This window comes from Pan paniscus, chromosome 14, assembly GCF_029289425.2.
Source record: "Pan paniscus chromosome 14, NHGRI_mPanPan1-v2.0_pri, whole genome shotgun sequence".
Taxonomy (NCBI): Eukaryota; Metazoa; Chordata; class Mammalia; order Primates; family Hominidae; genus Pan; species Pan paniscus.
The window spans coordinates 91,644,778-91,660,512 of NC_073263.2; the positions used below are offsets into that span (position 1 = coordinate 91,644,778).

The window sequence follows — 15,735 nt, forward strand, 5'->3', positions numbered from 1 at the left end:
GGCTAAGATCTCAGGAAAAAAGTGAAGCAGAGAGGGGAGTCCAAACTTGAGTGCTGCTTTTGCCCTCAACACATCTGCTAATTTTAAGCAGCATTCTTCTCTTCCATGCACCCACCAGTTTTAAAGTAGCTCTTTTCTCCTCAGTGTACTGGGAAATTCTAAAGAAGCTGGGACAAGTCTGAGAATTTTAACAGAATTGACAATGAGATGCTGACAAATGGAAGAAAGGCTGATATTCGTGTAAGATCATGGGTGGGATATTTTGAATATCAATACCTGTCAAGAAATGTTTGCCAAAAGCGGAAACCAATAGAACCTGGAATATGTTGGACAGCTGAATACAAAATATTTTAAAATGTGGAAAAAATGGACAATCCATAAATTACCACCCACACATTTATCTTTCTAAAACTGACACAATAAGAGATTGTGTGTGTGTGTGTGTGTGTGTGTGTATACATCCACAATTTAAAATGTTCCCACAGACCAGAACAGTTTTCCTCACTGGTGAAATTTCCATACTTCTTTGTAGGAAAAATTAAACACTGATCAAAGTCACCCATATTTTTAAAAGAAAAAGGAACTTTTCCTAGCCCATATTTTAGGGCTGGTATAACCTTGAAAATTGAACCTAACAAGAATAGATTAAGTTGAAGAGTATATAGTGAATCCCTCTCCTCAGTATAAATGCAAAAATTCTGAAGAAAAACAGGTAAACAAAAAGAAACTTGAGCCAGTTGTATATAAAAGATTAAATACATTATTTGCATTTGAGTTTATACCAGGAACTCAAACATTTTTACATTTAAGTATCAATCAGTATATTGCATAATATTCACAAAAAAAACTGAGGAAAAACATAACTGAAACCAAATTGAATATCAGAGATGTTCTCAAACACACAGTTAAAGAACTAACAATAACAAAAATATATACAATAGTAATTTCAGACTCCCTGTTGAAAAGAACTAAAATAATCTTGAGAACAGACTTGAAATGGATTATAGTTTGTGGTCCAGAGATAATGAGTATGCACGACATATGGTTCATACTTTAGTACAAATTAACAATTCCTCCGGTAAGTGGACATGAATGGTGAATATTGATACGTCAAAACCTTTGAGGCTGAAAAGCAGGTAGAATAAATTTTATTTATAATGGAAGAATTTTGAAAATGCAATTTCTTCATCAATGTTCAAAATTAGACATTAGAATAGAAATAGATGCAAAAATTAAGTAACTGGCTACATAATGTAAACAGATAAGATAACATGAATTGGAACATTGTTTAAAGCACAGGCATTGTCAACCATTGATTAGAGTTATGATCTCACAAGTGAAAGAAATGAACTTATTTGAGGAGTTGCTTAACTGATCTAGAGGATCTAACTGAAATTTGATGCAATATATACAAAAGTGCCTAGAAAATGTCATAGACAATAGTGTTGAATTGGAATAAGAATCTTTATATTAGGGATTAGACAGAGAAAGAGAAAATGGATACATGTATCTGTCGATTGGATGTTATAAAAAGCAACAAATATGTTTTGAAATGGAGGATAGTTCTCATAAAGTAAAAATAAAGAAAATAAGATCAGAAGAAGCACTTTCCAAACAACATAGTAATGTATAAGATTTTCTGTAAAATTCAGTTCAAAAATATAAATGCAATTTATAGCTACAATCTGGCTTAAGGAAAATGATATTTTCAACTTTAATAGCCAGTGTACATCTGAGTCTATCCCAAAAGAAGCAGCTCTATTTCAGAACAGTGTATGTCTGCAAGATTGAGAAGCCTGATTACTAATATATGGCAGAGTTTTTTTTTTATCTTAGAAAAAAGAATAAGAATATATAACCCTTCAAAGCCCTCATGTTCACCATGCTAGTTATTTATGAAATAACAGTATAAAATTTACTTTCCAAAAAATCTTTATAAACTCAATTAAGAAAAAAGGTATCCTGCATATACCTACACAAATTAAAAAGTTAAATTTATCGTTTAAAATATTTCCTATAAATAAAACTGCAGGCCTGTATGATTTTAACAGTGAATTACACCAGCTATTTAAGAAATAATTAATACCAGAAAAACTCAGAAAAACTCTTCCATAAAATAAATGAGGAATAAATATTTTCCAGATTGTTTTACAAAAGTAGTGTCAACCTGATATTACCTCGATAGAGTAAGATGTCACAAGCAGAAAGGCCTCAAGAGGAAAATCAAAGAAACAAATTATAGCTAAACATTAATATTCCTTGTGAACATAGATTCACAAATTGTTTTAAAAAGCTACCAAATTGAAATGAGAAACATGTTAATAGTTAGGATAATATATAAAAGTAAATTGCATTTTATCTCAGGAATAAAAGGTAAGTTTAACTGTTATGCAAATCAAGCAATAACATCCAACATATTAAGAAACTAAAAGAGAGAAAATGTAGAATCATGACAAAAGATACAAAACATTTGATAAAATTTAGCACCTATGTATTCAACATTATACTGGAGGTCCTAGCATGTGCAATAAACAACAACAAAAAAATCCATACATAAATGGCAAATATATTTGCAAAGTAAATTAAGTTTATATTTGCTTACAGAATCCATGAAAGTTATGCAGACACTGTAAAGGAATTGATAGAAAAGATGTTGGAACTAATATGTGAATTTAGCAAGGTAATAGGGTACCAAATTGATTGTATTTCTACATATGCACAATAAAAAGCTGAAATGAATTTTTAAAAATATTTTATAGTAGGATTATTAATAGGAAAGATTTATGTTTAAATTAAATAAGATATGCTTACGTGCTATATAATAAAAACCATAAAACTTTGCTGAGAAAAATTTTAAAAATGAAATAATTTTAAAAAATATTTTATAGTAGCATTGTAAGTATATTTTATAGTACTATTGGAAATATGAAATATTTAAGTTTGACAACATATATTAAAAGTGCTATATAATAAACACTAAGAAACTATAGAGAAAAATTCAAGAAAATATACACGGGTAAACTTATTTCAGGTTCATAGTCCTGAAAGTAATGTATGATTATGTCAGTTCTCATTATGTTGATGCATACATTAAACACATTCCCAATTACAACCATAGTTGGATTTATAAGAGAGAATGAAAAGATGATTTTAAAATTTATACAGAATTTCAGAGAGATTGGATACAAGAAACAAAGTTAGAAGTTTTAACCTACCTTGTTGCAAGATATATTTTAAATTTACATTTATCAACATAGTGGGCTGTGTCTTTAAATATAGATGTATACATAAAAAGATCTGAATAGATTTGGGAAACATGTCCATATATGTATATTCAATTTTCTTTAATAATTCTCAGAGGATACTTCAAAACAGAACAAGCCTTTTAAAAACATTATGCTTGTATAATTAGACACCCATCAGTAAAAAAAAAAAGTAGCTCATCTTTTATCTCACATTATACAAAAAACTAATTTAGATTGTTTCACTAAGTAATCATAGAGCAAAAATTATAAAACTAACTTCCACAAATCAATAAAGGACAAAAAAATTTATGGCTTTGGATTAGGCAATATAGAATACAAAAAGGCAGACAATGAGAAAAAAAGATGATATATGGACTTGGTAGATATGAAAAACTTTTAAAAAGATACTAAAATAAACGAAATAGACTAACCATAGTCTGGCAGAAAATGTATTAGTTTTGTCTGTGTCTGTGTGTGTGTGTGTGTGTGTGTTTGTGTGTGTGTGTGTGAGAGAGGAAGAGAGAGAAAAGGAGAAAGACAGAATTTTATAAACAGTCACAACAAAATGATATTATGTCAAACACCCCAATTGAAAATAGACAAAAAATTAGTATTAAGAGATCAACAACAAAGGCACTATGACTCACCAACGTTATTAATCATCAGGGAAATGGTGGCTAAAACTGTAAGGGGAGAACATTACAATTGTTTGAATTAAACAGAATGGCAGAATCAAGATTTAACAAACATGTGGATCAACTAAACCTGTAATATATTGGCATCTAATGAAACTAAAGAGCTTCTGCACAGCAAAAGAAAATACCATCAGAATGAACAGGCAACTTACAGAATGGGAGAAAATTTTTGTAATCTATCCATCTAACAAAGGGCTAATATCCAGAATCTACAAGGAACTTAAACAAATGTACAAGAAAAAAACAAACAACCCCATCAAAAAGTGGGTGAAGGATATGAACAGACACTTCTCAAAATAAGACATTTATGCGGCCAACAAACATGAAAAAAAAAGCTCATCATCACTGGTCATTAGAGAAATGCAGATTGAAACCACAGTGAGATACCATCTCATGTCAGTTAGAATGGCAATCATTAAAACGTCAGGAAACAAGAGATGCTGGAGAGGATGTGGAGAAATAGGAATGCGTTTACACTGTTGGGAGTGTAAATTAGTTCAACCATTGTGGAAGACACTGTGGCAATTCCTCAAGGATCTAGAACAAGAAATACCATTTGACCCTGCAATCCCATTACTGGGTATATATACCCAAAGGATTATAAATCATTCTACTATAAAGACACATGCACATCTATGTTTATTGTGGCACTGTTCACAATAGTAAAGACTTGGAACCAATCCAAATGCACATCAATGATAGACTGGATAAAGATAATGTGGCACATATACACCATGGAATACTATGCAGCCATAAAAAGGATAAATTCATGTCCCTTGCAGGGACATGGATGAGGCTGGAAACCATCATTCTCAGCAAACTAACACAGGAACAGAAAACCAAACACCACACGTTCTCACTGATAAGTGGGAGTCAAACAATGAGAACACAGGGACACAGGGAGGGGAACATCACACACTGGGGTCTGTCAGGGGGTGGGGGACTAGGGGAGGGATAGCATTAGGAGAAATACCTAATGTAGCTGACAGGTTGATGGGTGCAGCAAACCAACATGGCATGGGTATACCTATGTAACAAACCTGCACATTCTGCACATGTATCTCAGAACTTAAACTATAATTAAAAAAAGAGTTTCTCCATTTTCATCGACCCATTATTTTCCAGTCTGACATTTAAGACCTGATCAGAATAGTTTGTCACATCTAGCATTAGTGGAGGTTTTTAAAAATTCTATTCAGAGAAAAATTTACAGTTCTTAGCTGGAGAAATAATGCTGAAGGCTAAGTATAAGGAATAAACCATGGAATTTTCCAGGAGACCATACTACAAGTCAAGAAAAGCTGATCTAAGTTTAAATGTGGTGAATTAGGTGAGTTTGAACTCAACTTTCAAGATTAAGACCATTAACAATAACATGTGCCTGCTTAAAGAAGCACTGCAAGCTTGGTCAGCCACAAAAAAGCTCCAGGAGTAAGAAGGATTGCCTATCAAAGGAGAGTGGAGACTCAGCAAATATAAAGGGAATGAGTTGTAGAAAGTAGAATAAGGAACTATGGATAAAGTCTAGGAAATGTCAGGAATTTGTAGATATTTGCTCATAAAGCTAGGGGTATTAATGAGGTATTGCTTTGTGTTTCTTTTTGACATTATAAAACACTATAAAGTTTTCTTATCCAATTAAAGCAATAAAACAGAAATTTTATGAAATGTAACTTCTTGGCAGAAAAACTTCTCAGGAATAACCATGTTCAAAGATATATGATATATTCTTATTATTGATGATATAATTTCATAGAATGGCAGTTCTCTGCGGAATGACCACTTGGCATTATTTGTTTCCACGCTGGGTAGAATGGTGTTGATATAACTAGATAGGTTAAAAAATACGCCTAAAAAACTTTAGGAGAAAAAAAGCACAGTGTGTTGTGTGATATACGATATATATTTTAAAGAATAGTTAATGTTTTCATTGTTGCTCATACATTAATCTATGAATTTAAAAACATGTATTTCTAATAAAATGTATCATCCAAACCTACACGGTAATTTACCTACAAGGTAAATCATACATAATTGCAAGAAGTAAAGAGATTGATTGTCTGGGGGAAAAAAAGATGAGAGAAAATATACATATAGTACAAAGAAAAAAATACAAAACTTGAATTTGATAGATCAGGAAGGAAGGCAGGTCCACCACAGTGAGGTCAGAGAAATCCTGAAGAAGAAGTCAATCAGAAAAGTTTTACAAGGAACAAATGATTAAAACTAGGCCTTAAAACAGGAAAAAGAAAAAAAATAGACATGAGGAATGTATGAACAGCTTTCTCAAAATGGTGAAAGTAGAAACCTAGTTTTGAGAACCCCGATATGTCTAGTTTGGTTGTGGCATGAATATCAACAGGACACTTAGTGTTGGCTACCATGCAAAGGTAAGTGTAGATGACACACATTACAAAACTTAAACCTAGAGCTAAAGGATAAACACTAAACATTTTGTCTAGAAGGGTGTTCAGAAGTCCAGTTTAGCAAGATGAATCTGCAAGTAAATTAGAATGACAAGAGACCATGATGGAGAAATTCAAATGAGAAACAATGAAAAAAATGTTAAAAGAGAACTAAGAAGGAGATAAGATATAGCAGTACCAGATGATATGGTAAAAGATGTAAAACACTAAATTTAAGATCTTAAATCTGGGTCGGGCGTGGTGTCTCATGTCTGTAATCCCAGCACTTTGGGAGGCTGAGGCGGGTGGATCACAAGAGTAGGAGATGGAGACCATTCTGGCTAACATGGTGAAACCCCGTCTCTCCTAAAAACACAAAAAATTAGCTGGGCATGGTGGCGGGCAAGAGAATGGCGTGAACCCTGGAGTTGGAGCTTGCCATGAGCCCGGATCACGCCACTGCACTCCAGTCTGGGCGACAGAGCAAGACTCCGTTTCAAACAAAAAAGAAGATCTTAGATCTGAAAACATAAAATATTAAAAAGCATCTGAAAATAGATCATATCAGGTGAACATATACTAATATCTTAGTTTGTATTAATACACAAAAACTCTCCCCATTTCTCTCCTACAACCCTCAAACAACAAACTCAGCTGTGCAAGGAACATAGTTTTCTTTACTGCTCTATAGCCCAACTATGTCTGTAGTTTCTATTTCTTCAGTTGCTGGAAACTGGATCTCAGTCTATTGTTTCACTTTTGATAACAGGCTTGTGTATATGTAGAGAAAGGAAAAAGGTAGGCATCTGATCTTCTTCCCAATCATTATGTTGTCAAGCTGGCATCTGCTAGGACAGCCACACAAGTCATTGTTGTCTTGTTTTTTAACAGTGTCTTTGAATCCAGATGTTCCTCTTCTTCTGTCACTCTCAGTACATGCTCACAATGCTACTTCTTTGAATCTCTCTGGTGTTTAGAAAAGTTGGTGGGGCTGTCAGAAAACATTTCATGCTACAGTTGAACACACACCAGTCACTCTGTTGTGACTATGTTGAAACTTGTAGAGCTTGCTGAGAATGTCTTGGGAACTTCTGTCTAGATACACCTTACATTTATTTTAGATATGGGTTTTTGCAGCCTCTATGAGTTCTAAACCACAATAGATAAAGAAGGGTTATCTGCCATATAGGCTATTCCCCATTAAGGTTTAGGGATTTCTGTTGCTAGGATTCCCAAATGTAGTCCCTGAACGGAAGAAGTTCCTAATCATTTGTAGTATCTGTAGTATCTATAGTCAGCTCTCTTTATCTGTGGGTTAAGCATCCATAGATTCAACCAATTGCAAATGAAAATTATTAAAAACAGATGGATGGTTGTGTTTGTACTGAACATTTACACCCTGTTGTTTTCCTTGCCATTATTTCACATATCATACAGGACAAAAATTCTTTACATGGCATTTACACTGTATTAAGTATAAATAATCAAAAGATGATATAAAATATATGGAAGGATGTGCATAGGTTATATGCAAATACTACACCACTTTATATCACAGACTTGAGCATCTGTGGAGTTTGGTATCCACAAGGGTTTCTGTGGCCAATTCCCCCTGGATACGGAGGGATGACTATATAGTTTTACCCTAAAAAGCTGAAAATTACCTATTTTTATGTTGTATTCCCTCTTCGAAGCAACCAGTACATGAGGGACAAAAGAGATTGACAAGGAGAAAAAAGGAACAGAGAGAAAGCCAACCATAGAGCCCATGAGAAAGGCACAGAGAGAATGAGCTACAAATACAGATATACACAGCTATCCTATAAATGATTCTAAATATGACAGGTTAATAATAACTAGCTGCATTTGTCTTCTAGGGTCACCATAACAAGTCGCTACAGACTGGCTGTTATGAACAACAGAAATTTACTTTTGCACTGTTCTGGCAGCTAGAAGTCCAAGATCAAGGTGCCATCAAGATTGGTTTCTGATAAGACCTTTTTTTTTCCTGGATTTTGACTTACGTTCTCACTGTGTGCTCATGTAGCCTTCCCTCTGTGTTTGTGCTGAGAGAGAGCTGTCTGGGGTGTCTTCCTCTTTCAAGGGGACAATAGGCATAGAAGATGAGGGGCTAGCCTTGTGACTACACTACTTCCCTAAAGACCTTAATTCAAAATAAATCACTCTGGGGGTGTAAGAGTTCAACATATAAATTTTAGAAGGATAAATTCAACTTCAATATTATCTTACTGAAAGTGTCTTTGAAGGCCGGGCACGGTGGCTCATGCCTGTAATCCCAGCACTTTGGGAGGCCAAGGTGGGCGGATCACCTGAGGTCAGGAGTTTGAGACCAACCTGACCAACACGGAGAAACCCTGTCTCTACTAAAAATACAAAATCAGCTGGGCATGGTGGCACATGCCTGTAATCCCAGCTACTCAGGAGGCTGAAGCAGGAGAATCACTTGAATCTGGGAGGTGGAGTTCGCAGTGACCTGAGATCCTGCCATTGTACTACAGCTTGGGCAACAAGAGTGAAACTCCATCCCAAAAACAAGAAAAAGGCTTAGAAATAGTAACTTTCTTTTACTGTGTATACTATTTTTTTTCATCAGAATAACCTGATAAACAGGAAAGTTCTTATTAATAAAATGATCTTTTTTACTTAGCACGTAGGGAAGAATGGATTTATAGTAGCAAATAATAGTCACAAATATATACAGTAATGTAGTGTTTCTATAACTTTTCATGTGCCTAAAAAATGTCCTGGAACTATAATTCCTTCTTAATATTTATACTATTTAGTTTTGGAAATAAAATGGAATTGCAATCTTTGTGTTAGGATAGAGTGCAGATGCAGAATGGAAGCAGGAAGAACACAGGCGTGGGTATTAGTCATTTCTGGGCTTGAACCTTAGTTCTTTTCACCTTCTGTGTGCCTCAATTTCCTCCTATTTAAAAGTGGAAGAGTAAGAACTAAAGAAGGAGGAGAGAAACACGAAGGGTGGCTCGACAGTCAACAAGTTTATTTCAAACCTGGGAGGGACTTCTGACCAAGTTAGGTCAGAAGCTGCACTCTCTTACAGACTAAGAGTTTTTAAGGATTCAGGGTGGGAGAGTTTTTCAGAGACTTCGACTGCTTCTGTGTCTCTTTGTTGTGCTTATCTGAGAGGGAGAGTTGTGTGTCTGTTCCCATACATCTTTCTGCAGCTTCAGGCATATCCCCCGAATCTGCCTTTAGCTTCCCTATCTGAGTGCACCAGAAGAGAAAAGAATGTGCTTATTAAGGCCCACTGTTTTACTGGATCCCCATTGTATGAGGGTGAAGTTTGGCAGTTACACAAGAGACTTCCTCCCTGCCTTCCTCTGTGCCTGAGCCTGTCTTACCTGTGTTTTACTGTCTGCTCTTTTCTGGCTGCTTGTAGTTAGAAGTGATTTCCTTGAAATGCATGAGGCTAGAAAGGGAGTGTTTGTCAGAGATGATGGTGCTCATGCTCTGTCAGGAAGTTAAGTCACTTTTACGAGGATTCTGTGCGGTATTTATGATTACATTTGTAAATATCCTTGAGAAAGTGATGAGCACCTACTCCACAAATGCCTCCCTTTTCTCCTTTCCCTTTTCAGAGCATCCGTCTTTATTTTATTATTATTTCTTTTTGAGACGGAGTCTCGCTCTGTCATGCTAGCTGGAGTGCAGTGGTGTGATCTCAGCTCACTGCAACCTCCGCCTCCCGGGTTTAAGTGATTCTCCTGCGTCAGCCTCCAGAGTAACTGAGACTACAGGTGCCCGCCACCATGCCCAGCTAATTTTTTGTATTTTTAGTAGAGATGGGGTTTCACTGTGTTATCCAGGATGGTCCTGGATCTCCTGACCTCATGATTCGCCTGCCTCGGCCTCCCAAAGTGCTGGGATTACAGTCCTGAGTCTCCGCGCCCAGCTGCTTCCGTCTTTAGAAACCCAAATGTTTCCGTTTGCCGTGGCTGCTGCAACAAATTATTATTAATCAGGTGCCTTAAACGGAAAATTATGTCTCACACTTCTGGAGGCTGGAAGTCAGAGAGTGAAATGTTGGCAGGGTTGGTGCCTTCTGAGGATGTGAGAGGATCTGCTTAAGACCTTTCTTGTTGGCTTGTAAGATGGTCATCTTTCTGTGTGTCTTCGCATTGCCTTCCCTATCTATGTATGTGTCTATGTTCAAATTTCCCCTTCTTACAAGGACACCAGTCAAATCGTATTAGAGCCCACTGTAATGACCACATCTTAATTGTCTTCGTAAAGACTCTATTTCCAAATAAGGTCACTCTGTGTGGTAGTTTGGGTTAGAATTTCAATGTAAGAATTTTGTGGTGTCATAATCTAACCCCAAACACCATATAAACAAATGTATAAGTGGAACCATCAAAATACCTGTTTAAGTGAATCCTTGTATTTGTCTCTCATTCTGAGCAAGATTTTCACTTTATTCTTCAAATTATTGAACACAATGTTAAATCTGTTTGCAGACAAAACATTTTAGACATCGTTGTTTTATTTTCACCTTTTTAAAAAGAGTCTACACAGCATTAAACTTTATACTTGAAATCAAGAAAAAAAGAAAACAATTTATCATTCAAGTTTCTTATTCCAAATATTAAAATAACATGCTGAAAAATTTAAATTGTCAGATATGAATTTCATCTTAAGAAAATTATCACTTGTTTAATATTACTTGATACTATCAGCCAAAGTGGCTGGTTTCCCCAATTTCATTATAATTACTGTGTACGTTTGTAGGAATCATGCATGTAATATAATCTAACCCTTTTGTAATTTTCCTGAAAGCAGGTTAGTTAATTTATGCAGGCAGGGTGCCAAAGCAAAGTCTGTAGTAAACAGATACAATTCTCACTGTGCTTTGGTATTTTTTCAGTTTTTACCATTTCAAATATGTTTATTTTTAACATTTTAATTAAATGAAATAAAAACAGCTGCTATTTGATTTACCTATGTGGAAGAACAGTTTGGCTTCTTCAAGAAGAACACAAGTGACTATAAACTCTGAGCTGAAACTCATTATGTATTTTGATTTTTGTTCCTAGTGCAAGTGGTAAATTCCTTCTGCCTTATGCACATAACAATTAGTGTCATTATCTGCTGCTTTATCATAATACTATATACACCAACATGTAAATTAGCAGCCCAGGCCTCTAGAAATGATGGAGTGGATGACTGAAGTGCAATTTACTGATTAAAATTTTCATTTTCTATATCTCACTGATGAATGCAGCCCTTTGCTTCCCTGAGATGTCAAATCCTGCAGGATATCATGTTGGGCTGGAACATTCTAAGAATGGAGTTTATGTGAATGGATATGGCAATGTAATTATTGTGCCTTTTTTGCCAACACTTTGTATGGAAATTTAAGTAAAAGTTTAAAAAAGCCATAAAGAAGAAAAACCTGTTTGTCAATTTTAATAAAGTTAAGGGTATGAGGTATTAATATCACACCGACACAATAAAAAGTCATAAGTCTAAGACTGCAAAACATAAAAGTCATATAGGATATTCTTTCATTGAACATTTAAAGATGTATATATACATACCTATCCCATATATGTGTGGGATATGTGATATATATATATTGAAAGATATATATATGTCTTTCAAATGTGTTTATTTTGTGTGTATAAATGTTTTGTGTATATATATATATGTTTTGTGTGTGTATATATATATATATGTGTATATATATATATATATATATATATACACACAAAGACCAAAGAAATCCTCTGTTAAGTGAATGAATGAATACTCATAATATTACTTGTATATAAGAAAGGATTTATCTGGTTAAATAGAAAGAGGGCAAAAAGAAATAATTGAATGACACTATCAAGTATAGAGGACTTAAGTACAGTGAACATTTACTAGTGCAAGCAACATGCAATCCTTTGTTTTATTCCTGTAATATGAACAAAGATAAGTCTGATTTTTAGAATCCAATTTTTGGTGATAAGTACAGAGGTAATCTTTAGACACCACTGCCAACAGTGCAATGAAGGGGAATAGCTTTAAAATAATAATAATAATAACATAGCTAAGAGTCCTATCTCAAGGCTATTAGGCATTTGCTGCAGCCCTTAGCAAAAGACTCTAGTCATAACAGGCCTGTTCAATCATATTAATGAATGAGAAAAGAAAGTGGCTTAACTTGTCTTATAGTTTTCTTTTTATTTTTTTCTAACACACACACATACGGATAGACCCACACAGTTTTTCTCTGCTAATTCTATCTATTTTGCATAATCTCCTGCTTTTTCCTACTGTTTTCCTTGTTTTATTCTGCTGGTCTGTGTTATTTGGCAAAATATTTTTTAAAAGTCAAATTTATCTGATTGTTTTGACTTTAAAGAGAGAAACTCTGATGTAAAATGGCCTAAAAAATTAGGAAAACTCTAAAGCCCTAAAGTAATATATTTCAAAGTTCAACCAAATCAATGGCTTAATTATGACTTTAAGAAAACAAGGGATTTTTAGCTTTCAGCTCAGCCCTTCTTACTGTGTTTCTTCCTACCACTCTCATTATCAAAATATGGTTGTGACAGTGACAGGCATCATACCCTTACAATGCAATATCAACAAGTTGAAAGAGGATATTTTTAAATGCTCTCTTATAAATGTCACTGTTACGCATGCAATATTATTGGAAGATTTTCTTACTTTAGACTCAAGAAGCTATAAATGTAAGGTATTTTGTCTTCAGAATATGAACTAAAACTAAGTATTCACACATTTCAAATAGCTAAACAATCCACAGAACCAGAAAAAAAGACACCAAAATATCTATTATTATGGAAATACTTGTTTTTAAGTCATTGGTAATTTTTCAGAAAGTGATTCATGTGTTTTTCTTCCATTTTTAGTATTATAAGAGGAGAAATGATTGTTAACTAGTTTTCAACAAAGAAAAGCTGTGTTTATACTAGGCCCATCATTAAATGTTCTTGGAAAAATACTTGATTAATGAAGCTTGAAAAATATAATTCATATTTACTTATTTATAATTCTTGGTAGCCCTGAATCCTGCTATAAATAACTTTTAATGTTTTCAACCCACAGAAATTGCGTGTGTGTGTGTGTGTGTGTGTGTGTGTGTGTGTGATAGTCTTAACAAAATGTTGCTTCAAATTATGAAGTAATAACTTTCTCCTCTATGAAAGGAGAAAATTTCTACAACCCATTGAATTATCATATGAAATTGCCTTAGATTATGATTTATTAAATGTTAGATACTTTCCAATCTCATATTTGGTGGGAGTTATTGAGAGAAATCAAGACGACAATCATAACTGGATTCATGATATCAAAGTACATAATGAATTTATATATTCATTTTTGAATCCAGGTGATTTTACTAGAATAAGTTGTCTGTGGTTTCGATTATGTAGCTAAGGACTTTTCTAATTTACCAACATAAAAACATCAATGTATGAAAAGCAACCACTCATAACCTCTTCTGAATATCATATATGAGCATGTATTTTATTTCAATTTTTTTAAAGAAAAACAGGAAAGTAAAAGTTTAGATTTTTATCTTTCCAAATCAAGTACTTTATATTTTCTCTCAAATATAAACTTTAAAAAACAAACGGAGACCCTAGAAGTGAGAAATAAACTCATGAAATTAAATATATATTGGCTCAACTTAATAGCTGTATGAACATTTCAGAAGAAAGAGTAAACAAACTTAATGGTAGAACAATATAAGTTATCCAAAATTAAGAATAGAAATAATATTACAAATAATCATAATAACTAGAGTATCAACGTGATGTTAGATGGTATCATATGATCAAAAGTACATGAAACAGGAATGGCTGTGAGAATAGGACAGAAGAAAAAAAACCGAAGAACTTAAAGATATCATGGCTGAAAATTACCCATACTTGCAAAATCCATAACTTTTACATAGATATTTTTAAAGACCATGAAAATAAACCCCAAGAATCAGCCACACCCAGACACAGCATAGTCAAGCCTGTCAGTTAGATATACAGAGTGAATTTTGATAGCAGTAAAAGACAGATGACCTATAACATACAACGAAACATCAATGCAATTAATGACTGAAATGAGAGTGATGGAGGACAGAAGAGGATTGGACATCCTTAAATTGCTCAAAGACAAAAAGGGGGAAAAAACCCCCACAAAACAAAACTGTCAACGCAGACTTCTGTTCTCAGTGCTAATATCATTCATGATTGAAGGCAAAATAAAGACTTTTTTAATAGAAATAAACTAAGAAAATTTGTTGCCAAGACACTTTCTTTTCCGATACCAGAAAAGAAAAGCAAGCATCAGAAATGGTAAATATATGAGTATATGCAAAATTTTACCTCTTTTTGAGTCTTTCTTCTTATTCTTTTTTAAAACATGATTTACTGAAACTAAAATTATGACACTTTCTTGTTAACTTTATCATGTAAGTTTGTGTATTACATGTAATGATTACAAGGACAGCTTGTAGTTTTGCCAAATTTTATGATCATTGATTGGAATTTAGACTGAATTAGAGCACAGTATAAATGGAAAACTCACCAAATAATTTTAGAAAGTTTACAATCAGCATTCAAATTATATAATATTTCATCAAATTTAAAGTGTTTATTTTAGTTTTCTTTCCAAGAACAGACAGAAAAGAGAAAGCAAAGAAATAACAACAAAGAAAAGAAAAAAACGGAGAAGATAATTTGAAAATAGGATATTTTCAAAAGTAGACGTTTAGTTTTCATGTTGTATTTTTGTAATGGACACTCTTGAGTTTATAACATATACATTCAGGAGGTCTTACATCTGAAGATATTTTCATTAAAATATATTTTAATATTATAACCGAATAAGATAAGAAATTGGGGAATCGCAAAATTAGCCCTTGAAACTGTAAAATTTTTCCCTCAAAATTCCACTTTAGTAGCATTTGGTGTCGCAGTGTAATCTCAAATTAGAAATATTTTTTATCTCTCTGGATGCAACTTTATCTGATTTTCAATTTTTGTATTTTTTTACTTTATGGTTATAATCTGAGTCATATTCCTAGGGTGTGCCTTGTTTATTTGCCTTTTATTATAGTTGCTTGGATTATGGTTATCTAATTACAACCTAGTAATCGGCATACAATGTTTTCATTACACATGAAAAAGATTCATACCACATATATTGTGAATGTTTTGATTTGTTGTTGTTGTTGTTTATTTCTGAGTTTTCCCATCTGAATAATAATATTCTACATACTGGCTCCTGTTTCCTGTTCTTGTCTATAATTTTCTTTCTCATCATAATTTTCCCTTTGTACTATTCCTCTCTGTTCTAAAAATACTATTCCAATCTGCCTTCCATAGCATTCACTTG

At 33.6% G+C, this 15,735-nt stretch overlaps 1 long non-coding RNA gene across 1 annotated transcript in view; it reads right to left on the reverse strand.

Annotated features, from left to right (window-relative positions):
* The window catches only part of LOC130540728 (uncharacterized), a 59,437-nt gene extending 48,765 nt beyond the window's left edge, over nt 1–10,672 (reverse strand). Inside the window, exon 1 of the long non-coding RNA XR_008954722.2 lies at nt 9,732–10,672. This is a non-coding gene — a long non-coding RNA (uncharacterized LOC130540728). The remainder of the gene's footprint in view (nt 1–9,731) is intronic.
* Nucleotides 10,673–15,735: the final 5,063 nt, after the last annotated feature.